Source organism: Ursus arctos, unplaced genomic scaffold (genome assembly GCF_023065955.2).
Source record: "Ursus arctos isolate Adak ecotype North America unplaced genomic scaffold, UrsArc2.0 scaffold_9, whole genome shotgun sequence".
Lineage (NCBI taxonomy): Eukaryota > Metazoa > Chordata > Mammalia > Carnivora > Ursidae > Ursus > Ursus arctos.
Genome location: NW_026623111.1, coordinates 18,270,451 through 18,293,545, shown reverse-complemented (window position 1 = coordinate 18,293,545; position 23,095 = coordinate 18,270,451). Strand labels below are relative to the sequence as shown.

The window sequence follows — 23,095 nt, the reverse complement described above, 5'->3', positions numbered from 1 at the left end:
TTTGGGTATTTTCATGTGCCAGACACTGGGATTAAACATTTTTAAACAGTGTTTTAATAAAAGAAATCTTAGTTTTATAAAGTTTAAGTTAATAAATTAAAAAGAAATTATCTCATCTAATTTTCATAATCATCATGACGGGTTGGAGGTGTTACCTCATTTTACAGCTCAGAAAGTAAGGCTCAGATAAGTAACTTGCCCAGGGCCAAGATACAAAAAGGAACCAGAAGGACTGAGATTGCCTAACTCCCAAACTCTAAAATTTTAACCACTCCCTTACACTGCCTCTTACTTAATACCTCCATCGTCAGGCGCTAAGCTTCTCATCCCCTCCTACTCCCAGCCTTTTTCAAATTTTCCAAATGCCTGGAATTATTTCTGTCCTCTTGTTTTCAATCCTGCTGAATTTTAAAATCACAGGAACCTCTCAAATTCAGGAAGTGTTCCCTGATTAATTCCACCTCTACCTAAACAGCTAGCAGAACCCAGACCTGATCTCGTTGGAACAGAATTCGTGTTATTTAGTGGAGAGAACAGCATGAAGCCATCCAGCCACAGACTGGTCAACAGATCAGAGTTCATACCCTACTGCCTGTGGATCTGTAGATAGTTTCATTTGCAGAGAATTGCACTTGAAAGCATATATTAAAATTGTAAGGCCACGAACTATTTGCGGTATTCTTTGTCCCCAATGTGTATAGTCTTGATACTTGTTGACTGATTGACCATGATTTCTGTTGACATTTGGTTGAGATGGAAGACAATTAGGAAGTATTGATAATACATCCTAAACTTGGCTTTAAAGTCCTTTATTGAACTCTTGGGCATGTCTTCGTAAAGCAGATTTGGTAGAATTTGCCTGTAAGATAAGTCTCCTGAAAGACAAGTTTAGTGGGGAATATAACTCTTTAAAAATGCAATTGAAAATAGGCATAATCCCCCAAATAAACCATTTCCTACAAATGGCACTTAGCTCTGATCATTCTCCTTCCCTGAGCGGGCACCAAGTCATTCAATTGTGGCTGTGTTTTGTTTTGTTTTGTTGTTTTGCTTTATCTTTTGGATTTCTGTTGTTACTGACTTGAGTGAAACCATGCCTTATTCATCTTTTTCTTTAAAAAAAAAAAAAACATTTTATTTATTTATTTGAGAGAGAGAGAGAGAGAAAGAGTGCAAGCCTGAGCAGGGGCAGAGGGAGTGAGAGAAATAGACTCATTGCTGGGCAAGGAGCCCAACACAGGGCTCAATCCCAAGACCCTGGGATCATGACCTGAACCAAAGGCAGATGCTTAACTGACTGAGCTGCCCAGGCACCCCTCATCTTTTTCTTATATGCAATGCCTTGCACATAATAGAAGCCCAATGAATACATGCCATATGATTACTTATTATTACCTCAGTTAATTTATAAGTTGGGATGACAATTTTTATTTCCTTTAGTTCCTGTGTCTTCCTAGCTGGTCTTCAGTTCCTAGTTCAAAATTCTGGACACAAAGAGTTACTCAGTACTGCCTAATGAATGAATGAATGAATGAATGGCATTTGACTTGTGATCTTCTAAACCACCCTGGAAATATTTTTAGGGGGCTGGGGAAATTACCCGGGTAATAAGATATTTTGAGTAGTTACCAGGCTGGGTCTGGTGACTGTACCAAAATCTTTGGTCCAGCCAGTGATTCCATTTCACCTGGTTCATTCTTTGTTTCGAATAATACAGGTTTTTGTGCATTGATGTTTAAGATAAAGTGGTGCCCATTTTGCATTTCTGGTTATGTTTATAAAACAGTGTTTTATTGCTGTCTAAACAGGAGAGTGCTCTCACCACCCCTCCACCCCCCACTGCCGCGCACTGAGAAAGGACTGTTATGTGTGCTTGCCCTTCATTTGAAATATGTTGTATTTAAAGGTCATAGTGTTCTGGTTTGGTAGCAAATTATTGATCGGGGTATTATGGTAACAGCTATACTGCTGTTGGATGAAGATAAATATCTAAGAATGCAACTGGTATTACCTGGCATTATTGTTTTTCCCGGGAGCCTGGTCACCCCGTGGAGGCCAAGAGTGGTCAGCAGGCAGATATTACCAGGTAGAGTGCAAGCCAGTGGTACCCAATGCCCTCCAAGCACCACTCTTCGTACTCTGCCTCTTATCTTGTCCTGCATCTGACTTTTTGCTCTTTATTTAGAATCCCTTGATTTGTTAGAATTCTTCTGTTGCTCTCCACTCTTTTTTCTTCTTACTTAAAGTTATATTTTCATCCAGTTTTTGAAGGATTGTAAGGAGACAGTATCATTCCCTCTAATCCCCCTCAATCTTGAGTTAAATGGTGCATCCTCCGATATCATCAGAAAATTCTTAATTGTCTAATATGAAAGGCTTTTACCAGGTTCCCATTCTTCTGGAATTTTCTGTGCTATTTGAATATTCCCTGTTGATCAAGATGTAGTGAAACTCTTTGCTCTTCTTGGTATTTTATTTTAAATGTTTTAAATATGTTAAATGTTCTAGTTTTTGTTAATGTTCTTCTTTCAGTCCTTTAATTTTCTTTCTTTCTACTTGTTTTGAACACATCTTTTCTCTTTCCTTTGCCGGAAGAGCCTCAGGATAACTCTCCCTCATACTTTCGGCATGCAGGCAGACTAGAGCTAGCTGGACAAGCCAAAGACCACATCTGTAATGGCCCATCAGTGGTCCTGTGTTGATTGTGTTGGCATCATCTCTGCGTTGAACCTTGTCTTGGTCTGACTTTGGGACTGGCATTTTAAGCAATATTTTTCTTCCCTAATTAAGAGGCAACCCGAGGAAGAATGGTTTATGAAATGACACTTGAGCAGTCTCCTAATATAACTTTATTCCCTGGGAAGTCCAGGAAATCCAGTAGAGTGGATAATTCATGAATACCTAGAGTGGCCTGGTATTAAAAGTTATTATAATTATACCTTAATTTATAACTATGTTTATTTATATCATATATATCTAGACTTATATGTTACATTAATTTATATTTATAATTTGCCTCATAAAATATAGGTATAAATTTATACTTTAAGTTATACAATTTATTTTTATATAATTATATATTTATAGATCTTAACTTATATTTATAGTTCAACTCACAGCCCATGAACTATCAGTAATTCTCCCTGCCTTTCTAAAAGGACTAGAAGGCAGGTGTTTTGAGGTATGGAACTCATCTCATGCTTAAGAGGCTTGCCACCCCACAAGCTAGCGATGGCCAAGGTGAGAGTTGCCTCTCCATGGCTTCTTTTAATATGAACGTATTATCACTCCATGGCATTCTCTCCATATGTACAAAGAGACTATCACAAACTTACAAAAGCCAAATGAGGGCCATATCTCCACTTCACAATGAAGAGACCAGGAATCAGAGGGGCTTGCCCACATTCCTAGGCATCGGCAACACTCTTTTTTTCCTCTGTTATCCCCAAAACCTAAAAGCATGGCAAGATGTTTAGGAGGTAGAAGCCTGGAGTCAGGCCTGGGTTTTAAATCTTAGTTTCACCACTTACTTGCTTGGGGCCATGAATACATTAACTCAACTTCTCGGAGTCTTGATTTCTTCTTTCATGTAATAGTGTCTGCCTCATAGGTTTATTCATAAATTTAGCAAATAATCACCCGTCACTTATTACATGTGAAAAATCTGCTAGATCCTGGGAATTCAGTAGTGAACAAGGGAGAAAAAAAAAAATCCTGCTTTCCTAGAGCTGGTGGGTTGTTGCTAGAATTAAATGAGACAATGCATTGAAAATGATTTGCACGGTGCCTGGAACATAGTGAGTATACAATACATGTTTTTTGGTGAAATGAATAAAAAGTCTATAAACAGCTATAGGTGATGATACCTGTCTTTATCCAGACGTGTATCTATAAAGAAAATAAATGTAACATGAACAAAGCCTTTACTTTTCTAAGAATCAGTCTATTACATGGAAACCATTCCAAATTTAGCTGTTGTAGTTGGGATTTGTAATTTAGAGTACTTTGGTTGTAAACAACAGAATAAAAAAAAAAAAAAAGAATCAACTCTTTTTCCCTTAAACAGGAGAGTGGAAGGATATCAGTGTGGATAAGGCGAGCGTATTGAACTAGGAACAAAACTACAGGAGGATTCCAATCACAATTCAGGTTTCACTAGGTTTCTCCCCGGTTCTGTGTCAGCCCCTGGATAGTGAGCAGGGAGTGGGGCTTTTGCTTTCTGGCTCTTAGTTTGTATCTAATGGGGAAGGGATAATTTTGTAAAGGAAATTTTGGTGCTGTTCCAAACAGTCTAGAAACAACTCATGAAAGCTATAGGGTCTTCAGAGTGGCGGGAGGATCTTGTCAGCATAATGTGCTTGATGTTAAGGAAACAAATGGGGTTCTTGTTCCCAAATAAACGGTGGGAATTCTACCGCCCAGTGGCATCCTCTAGAATTCCATGACTTGAAAATAATGCTGATATTTTAATTATCAGTGCCTTTAAAATATACATGTATATATACACACATGAAATACATATTATGAAACCTTATCTCTGATGTTATTTGCCAAAGGTGAGCTTTCCTTCTTACGGTCCGCACATCACCTTGGCATTTGGCACTATGCACTCATTGCCTTTTATGGTGACTGAGCAATTCTAGAAACATGTATGGAGCGTCAGTGATCAGCATCTTCTGTGAGCCCAGTGGTGTGCTGGCTCCGGGGATATGGGAGGATGTGTTAATTACATTCTGTAATCGCATATATTTGCTATCCCTGAGAAATCACTTATGTGTGTCTGCCAAGAAACATTAGTCTTTTCATTTAAAACAAATTTCAAATAATATATGTAGAAATAAAGGAAGTGCATAGTCCAATGCTTGTACGTAATTGGTAGTCAATAAATAGCAACTTTGTAGGAGTGTTCAATACCCCAAACTTCCTGGATAGCTCTGCAAAACCGGAAGTGTCCTTGAGGGGGGTGGGGAAAGAAACAGAAAACTGTAGGAGAATTCTGGGCAGGATTCAAATTCCAGAGAGGGAGTGTCCAGCAGCCTGCCCCTGGGCTCCGTACCAGCCCCTCCGTGATGTGGGGCCAGTGGGGCTTCTGTTCACTGGCTTCTTAGTGTGTATCCAGTGGGTGGCTCTAATCCAATGTAGGTTCCATGAGGGAGGGGCCATGTTTCTTTTTATCCATTCCAGTACCCTTTACTTAGCACATGGTATGCGCCTAAGAAATATTTGTTGAAGAAATGACCAAATTGGGAAGCTCCAGACAGAGGCCAAAGGGAAATGAATATGCTACTTGCTTGAGTGGCTATCATTAGTGCATAATTTTCAAAAGCAATCCTAGAATGGACAAGATGTTTAATATCTGTCATGAAACGTAACCCTCGGAGGAAAGACAAGCAACCACAGTGTGACTTCTCAGAGGGCCCTGCGGCTCTGAGCACGGCCGGGGCCTCTCTCTCCTGTGGCGGATGAGAGCCACTACGCAAAGGACTTCTGTATGTGAAAGTGAACCACACTGAGTCAATGATGTTTGCGATGACTAATGAGCCCCGGGTAAGCAGAAGCCGGGAAGCAGGGGCCGACGCTCCAGAAAATATTGACACACAGAATCCTCGCTCAGAATCCTGGTTGCAAAAGTTCAGCGTGTGGCATTTGCAACAACTGCTGTGTGATTTTCTTTACAGTTGTAATGGTCCATTCTCGAAAGGCAGTAAGCTCTATTACGCATCATGCGAGCCATTTGGGCGGAGGAGGAGGAAGGAGGAGATATCAATTTTTGTTGTTGTTGTTTTCTCTTATAACTGTGGCAACCAGTTTGCAAATACCATGCTTTATTTTGGTTCAGGGTGGGAGAACCTGGTGCTAGTTATGTATCAGATGGTTCCCATAACATAACGCTTGCGTAACCATTACTTATTCAGCGACTGTTGAATGTCTGCTATAATATACCAGGTCTGGTGACACTTTGGGTTTTTCTAAGTGTAAGTTATGTTGTTTTGTTTAGATATAGCATGTCTCTTTATCCACCTCTTTGCTTGCCTAATTCCTTATTAGCAACTGTATGTCCCCTTCTCTATCATTTCTCTTAGACTGTCTCTCTCTCGTGTCCTGCGGAATCTGGTGCCTTTACCGAGTACCCTGTAGCAACCATACTTTTGCCCCTGACTTCTCAATCTACCTGTTTCTAATCTATTCTGCTTCTCCCTCTGGATGGCAAGCTATTTGAGGGTCTGGGGCCTGTGACTTCCACTAACATAGTCCTATTACTTAACTCAGTGTCTGATCTATAGCAAATTCTCACTAAGTATATGTTGAATGAATAAGGAATTAAGTAAAGCTGAAATTATTTTTGGAGTACATTATTGCCAAGGTATAATGCTAGGTATCTGGAGAACCATCAAGCATAAGTAGGTACTTGCTTGTCCTAAAGGAGCTTCCAGTGAGTTCAACCATTCTCATATATTGGGCAAGTGCTTTTTGAATGCCTACTATGTTCCAGGTCAGCATCTATTTGAGAGTAAAGATGGGGATTTTAAAGGCTGACTCATATTAAGTGTTCTTTGTCTTGAGAGCCAAATGGTACGTTCAAATAAGACAATGATAAGTGAAGAGTGGCATAAAGAAGGAGATCACTTAGAGAAGCTGGTAAAATATTTGAATTTATTTTATTTCGAAATAAGGCCTTTCTTTCTCTTCCTTCCCCGTTTTTCTTCATATCCATCTATTCATTCATCTGGGGCTTATTCAGATATGCTGTATGTTCAGATTGCAAAAATAAATGGCATATCTGTCCCTAGGAAATACACACATTGAAACATTATTTTAAGGTGAGCCCTGCCTTTGAACCAAACATTTTAGTACTTGCATCTAATTAGTATCAAAACACATCTTTACTATTGACATTCAGATAATGAGCTGAAAAGTATACATGATAGCAAAAATGTGTATTGCCATTTTTATGTTCTTGGTAAATGCCAATATGTGAAGCTTTCTATATGGAGCTGATAAACTTCTATTATATAATTGATATCAGTGAAATCATACTTTTTCCCCCAATTGTGGCTTTCCAGTTTAGTTTTAGATCATTCCTAAATTGTAAATAAAACTCCACATTTGAATGAAAGGTAAATAGATTGTTAAAAATAAATAAATAAAAATAAAACTCATCTTTGTGGGACAAGGGCATCTCAGTTTGAGTTTTTATTTCTTTTCTCAAGCTATGTTTCTTTGCTAAGCCTGTGGAATTATTTGACTGTATGGCCTCTCTGTCAGGCCACACAAGTTAGGAGGCCTTCAGAAATGTGTTTGTGCTCCTGGTAATTGGATAGGTCCACAATCAATTTGTATGTGAAGTCTAGATATGCCCATGATATGCCTTCATCGTCCAGGTCTGAGGGAAAACCTGGAGGTGCTAATACACCAAAATGTTAGGAGAGGTCTGTTTTGTAATGGTTGTCGAAGGGATTTCCATGACCAGAATAATTTATGCTATGGTAACCTATGTTAACATTTCTATGCCTTGATAAGCAATCCCTTGCCTAAATTCCTGGAAACATCATTTGAAACTAAAAATGAAACAACAACAACAACAACAAACCCAACTAAAAATGATTCTCCCTTTTCCGAAGTAACCCCCAGTATCTGAATGGCTTATCTGACACATTTCATACATACAAGCCTTAGGGAGTTAGTGCTATTTCCATTGTCCTATCCCACTTCCTTGACTAGATTATAAACTCACTGAGGATAACAGACATAACATTTAACAATAGTATCTGTTGAAACCCTCACTGTGACAGGCAGTGTTCTTAGCAATTTCCATGTTTTAACTTAATCTTTATAACCACCTTGGGGCAGATATTTTAGTTATTTTCCCTGTAAAATTTGTCTTCATTATGGATGGGAAACTGAGTCCTGGCATTCAGGAGCTGGGCATGGGTCCTCAGCCCTAGTAAGTGGTGGAACCAGTATTCACGGCCGTGCAGTGTGACTCCAGAGCCCGCACTCTCAACCCCTTCACCGCACGACGTTGCTCGCTATCTCAGTGCTTTCCTGAATGATGCCTCAGACATGGCAGGGGCTCCAAATATGAAATGATTGACTTATCAAATAATTTTCCAAATGATTCCATAATTTGATCCAGTGTTGGTATATCCTTCTGGTTAGGAGATGTGAGTCTTGAAATATTCTTAATATTCTTGGTGAGTCGTGAAATAAGAAGCAGAGACTATTTCAGGTACTACAGGAGAATTTTCTGCAGAAACCCCTCCTCGTCATCACCACCAAAAATTCACGGTGACTAAGCATTCCTCAGGTTCGGATAGGGAAACATGGCTGACTCCCAAATTGGAGATCCATCTCCTGCGATTTCCCTCCTCAGGATGTATCTCGTTTTTTCCTGCGGCAGCATAGTAGATAAACTTAGGATATCTTTCTTTTCACTTGTTTAGTACATGTAGTGATTCTTTTTTTTTATAATAATTTTTTATTATGTTATGTTAGTCACCATACAGTACATCCTTAGTTTTTGATGTCGTGTTCCATGATTCATTATTTGTGTATAACACCCAGCGCTCCATGCAATATGTGCCCTCCTTAATACCCATCACCGGCCTATCCCAGTCCCCCACCCTGCCCCCTCTGAAGCCCTCAGTTTGTTTCCCAGAGATGCCCCTCAACAGATGACTGGATAAAGAAGATGTGGTCCATATATACAATGGAATATTACTCAGCCATCAGAAAGAACGATTACCCAACATTTGCAACAACATGGACGGGAGTGGAGGGGATAATGCTAAGTGAAATAAGTCAAGCAGAGAAAGACAATTATATAGTTTCACTCATTTATGGAACATAAGAAATAGTGGGAAGATTGGTAGGAGAAGGAAGGGAAGAATGAACGGAGGTAAACAGAAGGGGGAATGAACCATGAGAGTACATGTGGTGATTCTGTGGCCCAGTGTGATAGACACGTAAAGTATCACTGCTCTCTTGGGAATACTGCTCTTGTGCAGAATCTTCTGTGCTGCTCTGGTTCCCACCTGTCTCCCATTCTGCCCACTCTAAGAGATGTTTCAGAGAGTGCCTTCCACTAAACATGATCCCCTGTTTCTGTTCTTATCTTTCATCAAGCTGTCAAGTTTCCAGTAATTAGAAGTTTTGCTGAGGTCTCTGGTTTCTATAACCAAACCTTTCTTCTAATGTAGAAAACCAATACCCTAAGGGCTAAACACTTAAAGGAAAAACCGAAATTCTTTGTGAATCCCTTATTCAAAAAGGAAACCTGACAAGAGGCCTATCATAGCTCCATCATACAATCAGAAATAACTTTTCCTGTAATGACTTCGTGGGGATCATCCTGTTAACCCGCAAACACCACAACACACCGTAAATTCCCCGAGGACAGTGACCATCCAGTTGAGAGCTGAGGTCGTTGGTGTACGACGGCACGCAGGCACGCACGCGTACTTGCGTCTCTGCGTCATAGATCTCGCACACATCTACTTCGCTAAATCACATGAAGGCGGATAAAAATGTGCTTATGAAAAGGTGAATGGGCTTTATATGATAAGCATAAAATGCGGAATGATATGCAAACACTTTAAAAGAGTTCATATTTAATGAGACAGAAAAAGTCAAATGGATCCTTTTTTTTTTTTTTTTTTAAAGAGAGAGCGTGAGCAGGGAGGGGCAGAGGGAAAAGGAGAGAGAGAATCCCAAGCAGTCCCCACGCTCAGCACGGAGCCCAAAAGGGGCTTGATCTCATGACCCTGAGATCATGACCTAACCGGAAATCAAGAGTCAGATGCTCAACTGACTGAGCCACCCAGGTGCCCCAAATGGGATTTTAAGCCACACTTAGGGTTCCTATAAGAAAAGGAAATGGGAAAAACATTTTATATCAGAGATACACCATCATGAGGAGCTGCAAAAATGGCGGAAAAAATCAGAGGAGAGAATGACTCCGATGCGAACAGGAAATAGAGAGGATGGCCACAGAAAGTCAAGGTCAGCGCTGTAAGGACAGGGGAGCTGGTGGAGAACCAGGCAGGGAGCTCCCAGTATAAAGTGATCAGCTTCTTCTCAAATATCCCGATCTTCTGGCTTCTTTAGAGGAGACAGAAATGTTAGATGACATGTCCAGTTTAGTAAATGTTATTAACTAATATAGTAATGTTTAAAATCCTTTATAGCCAAGCACCATGCCATTCAAACAAAACATATATTTGGACTAGTTCTGGCCTGACGACCTTCAATTTGCAACCTGAGCTAGAAGGAGTGACATGATAAGACAATCTAAGTCTTAATTCAAAACATTATGGCATGCCTTTCCAGTGGGGATTAGTTGTAATTAAACGGATTTTTTTTTTTTTCCATACGTGATGACGTGAGGGCCAGTAGTAGAGAAAATGTGCTGAGTTGAAGAAAAGTGGAGTCTTGCTACTCAAGCTGTGGTCCTTGGGCCAGCCGCATGAGCATCATCTGGGAGATGGTTAGAGATTGAGAATCTCAGGCTGCAGCCTGGACTCCATGAATCAGAATCCGCATTTTACCAACGTCTCGTGGTGATTCGTATGCACATAATTGTTTGAGAAGCACTAGATATAGTATACTTAATATTTTGGGGTTTGTTTTTTTTTTAAGATTTTATTTATTTATTTGGGGGAGAGAGAGAGAGCACGAGCAGGGGGGTAGGGAGAGGGAGAGGGAGAAGCAGGCTCCCAGCTGAGCAGGGAGCCCCAGGAGGGGCCTGATCCCGGGACCCCAGGATCACGACTGAGCCAAAGGCAGATGCTTCACCGACTGAGCCACCCAGGCGCCCCAGTGTTTTTGTTTTTGAGTAGCTCCTGTAAGAAGATGCATCACACACCGAGTTTGAGCAGATAGCAAAATTTCCGAGAACCTTTCGTGTTACTAGTGGAACATGGAACCAAAAATTTCACTCTTACTGAAGCTGGAACAGAGCAGTTAATATGGTAACGCTGACATATTTAGTAATGCTTTCACAGTGTTCAGTTCTACAAGAATTTGGTGAGCCAATACAGGGCTCAACACAGGTAATGCATTTATTTGGTAATCAGTAAGTTACCTTATATAGTCAGTAAATGTTGAGTCCCAGACAACCGATAAGATCGTTCGCTTTCACGTGTTTTTTCAATATTGTGCTCAGCCTCAAGTATAAATTGAATAGAGTGACCTTTTGATACTGTATGAAATTGACTGCATTTCCTAAGATTCTGTGGTTTCAATTACCATAAATTTTTTAGACGGGGTCCACAGCCATTGCATTGGCCCCAGCGTACTGACATCTTCTCCTCGGTTCTGCTAATGCCGTTGGCTCCAGTCTAGCATGTTGGTACTCATATGTGTGTGAGCACAGGTGTGAGTGTGTGTTCCCAATCAGAACTTCACGTCATGCACGGGAACAATATGCGATTTTCTGCAAATCAGATCTCTAATCCCTACATGGATTGCAGACTGTGAATGATCTCTGGTCCAGTGATGGAAATTGTGTTCTAGGGTGCTAGCTGGCTCTTGAATTTGTGAGATGGATAAGTCAATTAGTGGTTCCTCAGTTTATTAGCAACTTAATTGTCAGAATGTAATAGAAATTTCTGAGCTGCAACATCTCATTAGGAGCAATGAAACATGTGACTTTCTTTTTCTAGAAGAATATTCAGTGAACTGTGTTTTTTTCCCCAAAGAGATCTTGAAAATAAAATTAACACTTAAGTTTAAACGTACACCTGAGAAGGTCTAAGAGTTTTGAATTCTGCCAGTGGAAAATTGCTCTGGAAAAGTGATGGGTACTAAAGCGAGGGAAACCTGGCTTCAAATGTCTACTCTGTTTGGTATGGAACCTTAGGTGAGTTTCTTAACCTCCTTAATCCTCAGTCTCTTTGTCTGCAAAATGGTGATACTATAGATATTTCAAAGGATTGTCATGCAGATAACAGGAAGTAGCATGTGCCAAGTGCTTAAAAACATCCCTGGCACATACCAAGAACTCGGGCTACTATTCTTTTGTCAACCTAGATATTTCTCTTCACCTGCCTTTTACCCTGAAATAAGTTAGATTTTAGAACAATCTCATGTTTTCAAGATTAAAGAGGTCATCATCAAAAAAAAGCATATAGCCATTGTATCATCTATCAGGAAGAATGCTGTATCTTGCTGTCATGCTCATACTTTAGAGAAATTGACAGTTTCTGCCAAAACAAGAGTTTACTTTTTAACTCCCTGGTAGATTGTGGTTTGATTTTATTTGGCTTCTATGGCAATAATACTCTGATCACTGTCACAGAAGCTGAAAGAAAAATCTTGCTCCTCCTCTAATGTTTTATTATAACTATAGCTCCCAAAGATCTTGGCAATGTTTAGGAATAAAGAGCAGTTGAAGGGTTGTGCGTGGTGATCAAAACGTTAATTCACATTTCAAAGATAGTGATTATTTTCTGAAGCCCACAGCCCAACTGAAGACTATAATATGAAAAGAGTATTTCATTTCTAACTAAAAGTGATGATAAAATTCTGGATTATTCCACTCTTTTTTCTAATTCCCTTTTCTCTGATGTTCATTTTTCTTTTTTTTCTTTGTATTTTTATTTTTTAGTCTTTTTTTCCTTCATTCAACATTTAAATAATTATGTTGTGATATATACCAGTGACTGCCGGGCAGCTAGGATGCTGTAAACATCACGAGGGCAGGGTCTGTGTCTATTAGAACCACCATGTGTGCCTGAAACACCTGATCTCCCAAAACTACTTTCTAAATGTACAAATGAATAAAAGAAGAAATGAATGAATAAAGCCAAATGGACTTCACGCAGCTTAAATATGCCCTGAGGCCTTCTTTCCTTCTCTTTAAAGACATTATAAAGAATTTAAGTAAAATACCTGCTGTATTTACTGAGGACTCTATTTTACCTCGTCATATTTTTAAGTAAAATGAATTATTCCTCCCCCTTATCATCTTCAAATGGATAAATTTTTTTTTCATCTATATCGCTTGTTAATATTTCCTATGACTCAGTGGCACTTTTTGTTTTCTTGTTGATGTTTTTCTCCTAGTTCAGCTATTCCAAATTAAAGGCAATATCTGTAGGGTTTTCTCAGTTCCTAAGCCCAATTTGTTATAGAAGAAGAAAGGCTGTTTAATCAGGAGTAAAGATTGTGAATGGCTTATCTTAGATAGTAGATTAAATTCTTACTACATAGGGTTTCTTTGGATTTCCTCTTCAGTTTTGCTCTCTTATTGACAGGATAACATTTTGAAAATAATTTTTGAAAAGGGACATTGTTAGAGAACTAGCAGGAAATACTTCCGTAGCATTTAATGGTGCCCGTTACGCCCAGTACGTCACTCACTCTTTCCCATGCTGTGGTGGGACAGCTGTCTCTGCTGGCCAGTTGATGGCCCTGGGGTCACAAGGCCCCAACGCCTCTCCAAGGACATAGGCTTGCCTGAGACAGAATCAGAGCATGAACCCCATTCTTCGAAGGCCAAAGCCTAAAAGATTTTCATTACTGCTTTAGAAATAGTCGCAGTGGACATCCATAGGAACGGCAGCAAAATGAGAGGCCTTGGATTCGTGTTTCAGAAATAGTAAGCTGCCGAATGCTCTCTCAGGGGCAGTTGGGCAGCAACGGATGCTCTATGGTACAGAACTATTTCCGGGTCAGTCGCTGAAGCCTGATGGTTTCATCTTATGCCTGGAGGTGAAAGGATCTGCAGCAGGGCGGCCCTTAGCTGATAGCATCAGATCTTTCACGTCTGAACAGAGTGTAGCTGTCTGACTTCATGCCGACCAACAGACCTGGAAAGTTTGTTTACAGCCATTCATGTCACCTGGGACAATGAGGACTCCCGTAGAGACAGCGCCCTGGCCCTTGGTTCCTCCTTCCCTTCTAGACTTTGTTACACAGTGTCAGGCAAATGGTCAGTGTTCTCATGCAGGATATTCTATTCTGGTCTGCTTGATATTGGGGGGTGTTGTGAGGGAGAAAGGCACTGAAGTGAACGCTGTGACTATAGAACGGTAGTACAAACTCGGTAAATATCGTTTGATTGACTTTATCTGAGATACGTGTACTTTCACGTAGCATTTTTATATAATGCTTCCTCAAAGCACAGAGGTATTATGCTACGTTTACTTCTAATTACCTTAGGGAATGGGCAGCTGAGGCAGATGTCACTGCTGCCAATTTACAGATGAGGAAATGAAGGCCCACGAAAGGCAGGTTCTACGCCAGGGCCCCAACGTTGAGTAGACCTGGACTGATCTTGATGAATTATCTCATCACACTTAAGCTTTTTCTCTGGTCCCTTTTATCACAAACCACACATGTTTTACATTTTTATATTTTTATGTTATAACTACAAAAGTGCTCATTATAAAAATATTTTTTAAAGATTAAAATCATATAGGCCATATTCTTTGACCTTAATGTATTTATTTATTTTTTAAAAATTTTTTTTATTATATTATGTTAGTCACCATACAGTACATCCCTGGTTATTGATGTAAAGTTCGATGATTCATCAGTTGCATATAACACCCAGTGCACCATGCAATACGTGCCCTCCTTACTACCCATCACCAGTCTATCCCATTCCCCCACCCCCCTCCCCTCTGAAGCCCTCAGTTTGTTTCTCAGAGTCCATAGTCTCTCATGCTTCATTCCCCCTTCTGATTACCCCCCCTTTCTTTATCCCTTTCTTCTCCTACCGATCTTCCTAGTTCTTATGTTCCATAGATGAGAGAAACCATATGATAATTGTCTTTCTCTGCTTGACTTATTTCACTTAGCATTATCTCCTCCAGTGCCATCCATGTTGCTGCAAATGTTGAGAACTCGTTCTTTCTGATAGCTGAGTAATATTCCATTGTATATATGGACCACAGCTTCTTAATCCAGTCATCTGTTGAAGGGCATCTCGGCTCCTTCCATGATTTTGCTATTGTGGACAAAGCTGCTATGAACATTGGGGTGCATATGGCCCTTCTCTTCACTACGTCTGTATCTTTGGGGTAAATACCCAGTAGTGCAATGGCTGGATCATAGGGTAGCTCAATTTTTAACTTTTTAAGGGACCTCCACACTGTTTTCCAGAGTGGTTGTACCAACTTGCATTCCCACCAACAATGTAGGAGGGATCCCCTTTCTCCACATCCTCTCCAGCAATTGTCGTTTCTTGCCTTGTCAATTTTTGCCATTCTAACTGGCGTAAGGTGGTATCTTAGTGTGGTTTTGATTTGAATTTCCCTGATGACTAATGATTTTGAACATTTTTTCATGTGTCTGTTAGCCATTTGTATGTCTTCATTGGAAAAGTGTCTGTTCATATCCTCTGCCCATTTTATGATTTGTTTATTTGTTTCTTGCGTATTGAGTTTGAGAAGTTCTTTGTAGATCTTGGATACCAGTCTTTTATCTGTAGTATCATTTGCAAATATCTTCTCCCATTCCGTGGGCTGCCTTTTAGTTTTTTTGACTGTTTCCTTGGCTATGCAGAAGCTTTTTATCTTGATGAAGTCCCACAAGTTCATTTTTTCTTTTGTTTCTCTTGCCTTTGGAGATGTGTCATGAAAAATGTTGCTGTGGCTGATGTCGTAGAGGTTGCTGCCTATGTTCTCCTCTAGGATTTTGATGGATTCCTGTCTCACATCGAGGTCTTTCATCCATTTGGAGTTACAAAAATATATGAAAAAAATTGGAATTAAAGTCATCTGAAGCCTCCCTTGCTTGTAATACTTTGGAGTTCATTCTTTCAGATGTTTCCAGTATCCATGTGTAGGACATGGGCTGCACAAGTGCTCCTTGCTAACTTCCTTGATTTAATACTATTTAATGGGTATGTTTCACTTAAATGGCATATATCTATGTCATTGTTTTCATGGAGTTCGAGTGTCATGGTGGGGTTCTTCTGGTTGTCTTCTTACTTTAAACTCAGGCTTTCATAACCTGGCCAGCCTATGGTCATAGCAATGAGGCTCTTGGTTGGTAGGTATCCCTGCCATATGCCAAAGAGATCTATTGCTGGACTTATGAGTACTGAAGGAACTCTGGGAAAGATATTAGCAACTACCAACCAAGGGGTTCAAACGTCAAAGTTTTCAGCTCCAAGTGGGTAATTGAGGAAGGGACCCAGGAAGGAAAGCCTGCATAGTAAAGGGGACAGACTCGATATGTGCTGGATGAAGATGGAGAGTACACAGTCTAACATTTTATGGAAGACGTGGAGGTTTCAGGGTTTCAATATGGCACAGTTGGTCTACACTCATGGGAAAACCTTCTCAGCTTCAGCCCATAAGATAGATCGTGGCAAATATTTTCACCTTCCCTCAAAGGCTCTACCATTCAAGTCTTTTATAGGAGTAATTCTCAGTCCTGGTTCCCATTAGAGTCCCACCAGGGAAGCTTCTAAAAATACTACCTCCGTGCTCCAAACAGACTGATTTTATTGCTCTGGGCTGGGGGTGGGAGTGGAGAGCAAGCATAAATATTTCTTTTCAATGCTCATGTGATTTTAATATGTAGCCAAAACTGAGACTCATGTCTTTACAGCATCTTTCACTTTGTGTAAAAGACGGCCAGCAGGAAATTTTCTTTACATCAAGTTTTTATACTAAGAGCTATATTTTCAACAGTTTAGAGATTTAAGTATCTCTAAGTTATTCCAGTCCTTTCCTAAGAAAAAATACCTATGCTCTATTTTCCTAAATAAATGTGACTTTTTTTTAATAAATCTGATTTTTGAAAATACTTGGCTTTCCTTCAATAAAAGTGGAATTCTTATTGTTTTATCCATTCATTTTTTCCTCCCACTCATTTATTTTGTTTACGGTAATTTATTTCGTCCGTGTCTTTCCTGCTATAATAAGCTTTGTGAGGGTAGGAATTTTAAATTATTTCGTTCGTTGACAGGTCCCCAGCATCAAGAATGCCTGGTACACAGTAGGTACTCAACAAATATTTAATATTTTTTGACAATAGTTTGACATGCAAATCATGATTCCTATTTTTAAGAGGCTTATGATCTTTTAAGAAACACAGACATGGAATTTCATCGGAGCCCAAGATTTCTACAGAGGTCTGACCTGGGAACTTCCCATCTGTAATATTTTAAACAATGTTGAGGCCTAAAGAAGAAAAATGGCAAATGTATGAGAACGATTCTTTGCTATTGTTTGCTTTCATTCTCCCAGGAATCAACATAGCACTGTAGAAAGACTAGGGAGCCCAGAGGCCCCAAACAAATGTAGATTTAGATCAGTTAGGAGTTGACACTTTATTTATCTGTCTTCTCATCTCCAGAATCATACAGTTGGCTGAGTTGACTCTTTTTGGCTCCCACTCTTCTGTATTTCAGTTACTGCATCCTGTCATTATGTGAGCCTGTCGTTAAATGACTTTTTTCTCCTTTTATCATCCTGCAACTCTTGAGTTTTTATCCAGTTTGGTTTGTACTTCTTTTGTCATTTCCCATGTTGTGACAGGTACGCACGCTTCTTTAACCCAGTTATCAAGGTCACTTTAAAAAATGTCCCCTTGAGTGTTATTAGCCACTTTGTCTAACTGGGAGTCATATGCGACCCTACTGTGCGTGTTCACCACATAGCCATATAAATCACTGATCCTCATGAGTGATTCTGCACTTAGAACTGATTCAGTATAAAGTATTTAAAGATTCCTCATGAGGGGCGCACTCGTTCTGGTATTAAGAGAAGCTCAGACTCTAAATCCTACGAGATTGCAGCCTTACTCAGATGCTTTGGAAACCGAAACCCACGTGGGATACTTAGACACAAAGTCGTGGAGACTGCTCATACTGTATTCACCTGGCAGGTGTTTTCTGACAACCCACTACTCTGTTCAGAACACTTTAGTGGGAAATGAAAGTTGATCGAGGAATCGAAGACCCAGTCCCGGGCTCTAAAGGGCTCTATTCTCTTGGGGGAAGGGCCCCGCACAGCACAGAGGATTACCAGGAAGCACACTGAGTCCCTTCACCCTAGATGCCCCCACAGGGAGGACAGCCTTGCCTCTGAATAGCTTCTAACCACCTTGAGACAATTTTCTCTCATTTTAATGCTATTGCCAGAATATTGCAGTAATCAGATCATTTGATGTCGCCCGAATCTTGGTGTCCCCAACCTTAATATACCATGTACCTCCAGGTGCCAGGCATCTGCAGCTGCTGGGTCGGCACACGTCTTGTGGTGCTAAGTGTTTATGAACAAATAGCATGGGCCTGTGTAATAGTGCCTTCTAAGCACTTCCTTGGGGCAGAAAATGTACAATCTTATAGAGAATTTATTGGTCGTAATGGGAAATTGTTACACAGTGTCTTCCAGAGTCAGAGTAAAAAACATGCTTGTATCCAGGGTTAACACAATCTGCTAATTTGCCACAATAAACCTTTGTGTCATTTACAGTATGGGCCTTCTTTCTGACATCCTGGTGCTGCTGTCCTCAGTGATCAGTGCTCATGTGTAATGTTTGTTAAATATTTTCAACATTACCTTCCTCCCAGATATACTAATATGTAAACTACGAAAATATTAATGTCTGACACATTTCAAGTTCTCACCTCGGAACCTTTACACTTACTCCTTTCTCTGCCTAGAGCATTTCTTTCTCAGCTATTATAGCTTGCTACTTCAAATGCTGTCAGTCTCTCTCTCTCTCTCTCTCTCTATATATGAACATATGTACATATACATTATTGGATTATTTATTTTACTATCAAGTATATATATGCATACATACACACATATATACACACATATATTCTATTCTATATATCTAATATATAGAATATATTCTATATTCTTCCTCTCTGTGTTATATATGTACACACACACACTCCAGATATATCTCTCTGTCTCTTTCTTTTTTTCTCTATCTCTCTCTATATATGTATATTATAAAAAATGTATATAATATATATAATTAATAATATAATTATTATATAAACTCTATATTCTCTCTCTACATATATATTCTGTGTGTGTATATATATGTACTCTATATACTTTATATATGTGTATATATTATATACATTATCAATGTACATATTTTACTATCAAGCATGTATATCTATGTATACATACACACACGTATATACACACATATATTCTATTCTTCCTCTCTATGTTTTTATACATACACATACACACACACACTCCAAATATATCCCTCTGTCTCTTTTTTTTCTCTTTCTCTTTCTATATGTTTAATATTATGTAATATATAATAATCATATATATAATATATACAACTAATAATATTATATATAAACTTTATTAGGAAAAGTTTTTAATTAGCAATAATCGCGCCTCGGATAAACCTCATTGGCTACGATACTGCCACTGTGCAAAGCTAATATTATGTATAAACGTTATGTTCTCTCTCTACATACATACATTCTGTGTATGTAATGTGTGTGTGTGAATATACGTATATATAGTCTATGTTCTTTCTTTCTATATGTGTATGTATATATCCTATTTATCTGTCTTTAGAAGGGGTTCATTTGTGTATTATCTGCCATCCTCTCTCCACCAAAGTGAAATATAAGTTTCTAGAAAACAGATTAAAGCATATAGTAGGCCCTCAATAAATATGTGTAAGTAATAAAATTTTATGTACTTGTACATATGCACATAAGTGTAAGTCTGCATGTGTGTACATGAAAGGAGAGTGTGTCAAATGTAGATATCATGGTTTGGCATGGCATGGATCTCAGGTGGTCACTCTATGCAATAAACATGCAAGCAGCCAGTGATTATGTCATATCACACCTGTTAATCCCAACATACCATCTTAACAAGTAACAGGTAGGCAGTGAGCTTTATACAAATTGTAAGGATTTCTGAGCCTTCATGTACATGGTAATTTTGATGCCACATTGAAAATCTCTATATTGTGTAGGCTTATTGTATAGAATGGTCTTCCCTTTTCCCTTCAATTGTTCATATCCTATGCCAACCTTGAAGTCTACTTTAAATGTTCCCTCCACTATAGTATTTTCCCAATGGATCCATTTTTTGGTCTCACTTATTTTGAACTCAATCTAGTGCATAAGGACTATAATAATGATAATATTAAGAGTAGCAAGGATAAGTCCTTACTATATTCCAGGCCCTGTTTTACATAGTATTCCTGGATTTGCTCAAAATAGCCCTTCAATGTAAGTCTTATTATTATAACGCCCTTCTCAGACGTGAAATCTGAGACACAGAGAGGTTAAGTAACTTGCTGAAGGTTATGCACCTTGTAAGTGATGAACTCAGCATCCAAACGTAAGCAGTCTAACTTCAGAGTCTATATTTTGCCTCACAGCCTCTTTCATAATAACATCAAACTTGTATAAGGCTTTTATGTGCTTTTTGAGCTTTAAAAAAAATCTTAAGAAGTCTAGAAATGTTTAAGAACTCTGTGAAAGCATATAGAAGAAAATCCTCAAGAATCATTTAGCATGTAGTCTATGTAGTCAAATAGACTAAAAAACCAAAATGAACTTTATGATAATGATGACAGTGAGAAAATGTTGAAAAAAGCAGAGAATGATTGGCAATAAAAAGAGTGAAATGCCATTGGACTAATCAAAAAGAAATTCGGGGAGTAAATAACCAGTAAGTTGTAATCAACAAGGAAGCATAGACTATAAAACATGTAGGCACATAGTATAAGATATTGGAAATAAGCATTCACATAGAATAAATAAAAAATATGTTATTAATAACTATTAAGAACTGCTAGAACTGCATGTGTTAGAAGACATAAATCTAGCTTACTTGGAATCATAAATTCCCACCATGAATTGATCTATACACTACTCAACAGCCACAAAACAGCAAATTACCCAAACTTGCATGATTCAGAATCACTTGGGGTGCTTATCAGAACTGCGGAATCCCGAACTGCTCCTCTAGGACAATCATTCTCAGCTGGGCGCAGTTTTGCCTCCCACCAAATATTTGGCAGTAACTGGAGTCATTTTGGGTTGCTTTGGTAATAGGGGATGTGCTCCTGGCATCAAATAGGCATAGGCTAGGGATACTACAAAACATCCTGAGATGCACAGGACAGCCCCTACCAACAAAGAATCATCTGGCCCGAAATGTCAAGAGTGTCAAAGTTGAGAAACTCTGATCTAGAGGTTTCGATTTAGTGGTCAGTAATGAGACCTCAAAATCTGTATTTCTATCCAGGGATCCAGGTTATTCTTATAAAGGCTTTAAGAGCTTGAAGACAGGCTTTGAGGTAGAGATAGGATAGGAGGAAATGAAGGGGAATGGAAAGAACATTCTAACAAAAGGGCAGGTCACACCCAGTAGGACTAAAGAGAGGCTCTGTGGTGACACTGGGCCGGCAATAATGAGAAATACTGAGAAGCAATGTCAAAGCAAAACCCTCTTTCTACATGGAAGGCCAGTTCTGCTTCATGGAAGGTAACTGCAGTTCCCCACCTTGGGATCTTATCCTTCGATAACTCATTTTGTATCCTCTAATATAATTACAGATTAGACTAGCACATGCCCACTTTTCATTTTCGTTCCATGGATTCAACCATAAAATTCCAACATGGAAGGAAAGGGAGTGAGAACAAGGCTTTATCAGATATATCTGATTTGGTACCCAACTCTGCCTCTTGTAAGCTGCATGAATTTAGGCCTAATCATGGGGTCAATTGATGGTTTAAATGAAATAGTGTGTGTAAGGAAATGAACTCAGCCCCAGGCACATAGAAACACTCAATAAAAGTCAGCTGCTACTTACTATTATTTTTTATGTAAATAACATTTAGCTGTCGTAATACTTACGAAACTATTTAAATGAACAGAAAAAAAAGTGAAGTTGAGGCTTAAGATGATGATCGGTATCTTATATCAATCTTAGCAACTGATTATTTTGTAGTCTGTTTGGATCTAAGAGGATTGAGAAAATCCTGCTTCATAGAAACGAGTATTTGTAAATGGCTCCAGGTTTTAAGCTGCTCACCCTCACTTCTCAAGATATTTTTTAAAATCCCGAGACCAACATAAAATGATTCAACATGGCAAGTTAATTCAGTGGTGGCCTCCGCTGTGCTTATGATAAGAGAAATAACATAGTTGAGTGTGCATGGTGCTTTCTAAAAGCAAATGAGTTATATTGGCATATGAGCTCAATTATATAAATGTGTAAAATATATCATATACTACAGTGTTTTTTATCAATCCTTACAACACTTCTACTATGGCCATGGTCCCGTGGCACACAGTTTGAAAAAGCCTCTGGCTAAGACTATATACTCTCAGTTTATAGATGAGTGCGTTATGCAGAATGGACTACAGAAGCTCCTTCTAGTCCAGATAGATTACATCAATTGTTTTCTCTTGATTAGCGAGCCTGATGCTTCTGCATGGACAGATAGTAAGTTGGTCTGGCATGATTTTCTCTTCACAAATCATCTCGGCTCTTTGGAAATTTCTGCAAATTAATTGCTTGATGATTCATTCCCGTATCCTCCCAAACACCAGAGTTGGGGTGAATTAATCCCTGCGTTTAGAAGACCCATGTCAACCTCTTCTTTTACAAAAGATGTACATTATGTTGACTCATACAGATTCAGTGCTTATTTCAGAATCCGCCCCTCTGTGATTCTGTTCAAATTTCCTTCTCTCCCACTAAGAATATATTGGCTGTTTTCCTGGCCTATCATACAAGAACGAAGGCAAGCTAATTTCGAATTATGGCTTGAGATAAACAGTATTAATTGGGTGGAGGTGGAAAAAGGTGGAAATTTCAGAGCAAACCACAACGACAACAGCAGGAGAATGAAAAGTCACAGTATATTTTTAGGATTGGTTGAACATTTCAGATGTTATTCTTACTCATTTTTAATAAGCATCTACTCTATGCCAAGTGCCTTAATAGTGATCGGACAGACCTCACAGTGGTTCTATTATCGATAGACCATGAATGAGGAAAGTCGGTAAAATATATATTGAGTTATAGAAATAAGTGCCAAAAGGAAAAATAAACTAGAGTAATGGATGTACAGTTCAGAGTGGTTGGGAAGGTCTCACTGAGAAGGTGACTTTTGAGT

The 23,095-nt window shown here is 39.0% G+C and overlaps 1 protein-coding gene and 1 pseudogene across 6 annotated transcripts in view; one reads left to right on the top strand and one right to left on the bottom strand.

The window, feature by feature from the left end:
• The window catches only part of PPARGC1A (PPARG coactivator 1 alpha), a 299,633-nt gene that overhangs the window by 225,880 nt on the left and 50,658 nt on the right, over nucleotides 1-23,095 (top strand). The window lies entirely within an intron of this gene.
• Nucleotides 19,266-19,382, bottom strand: LOC113266798 (U4 spliceosomal RNA; annotated as a pseudogene).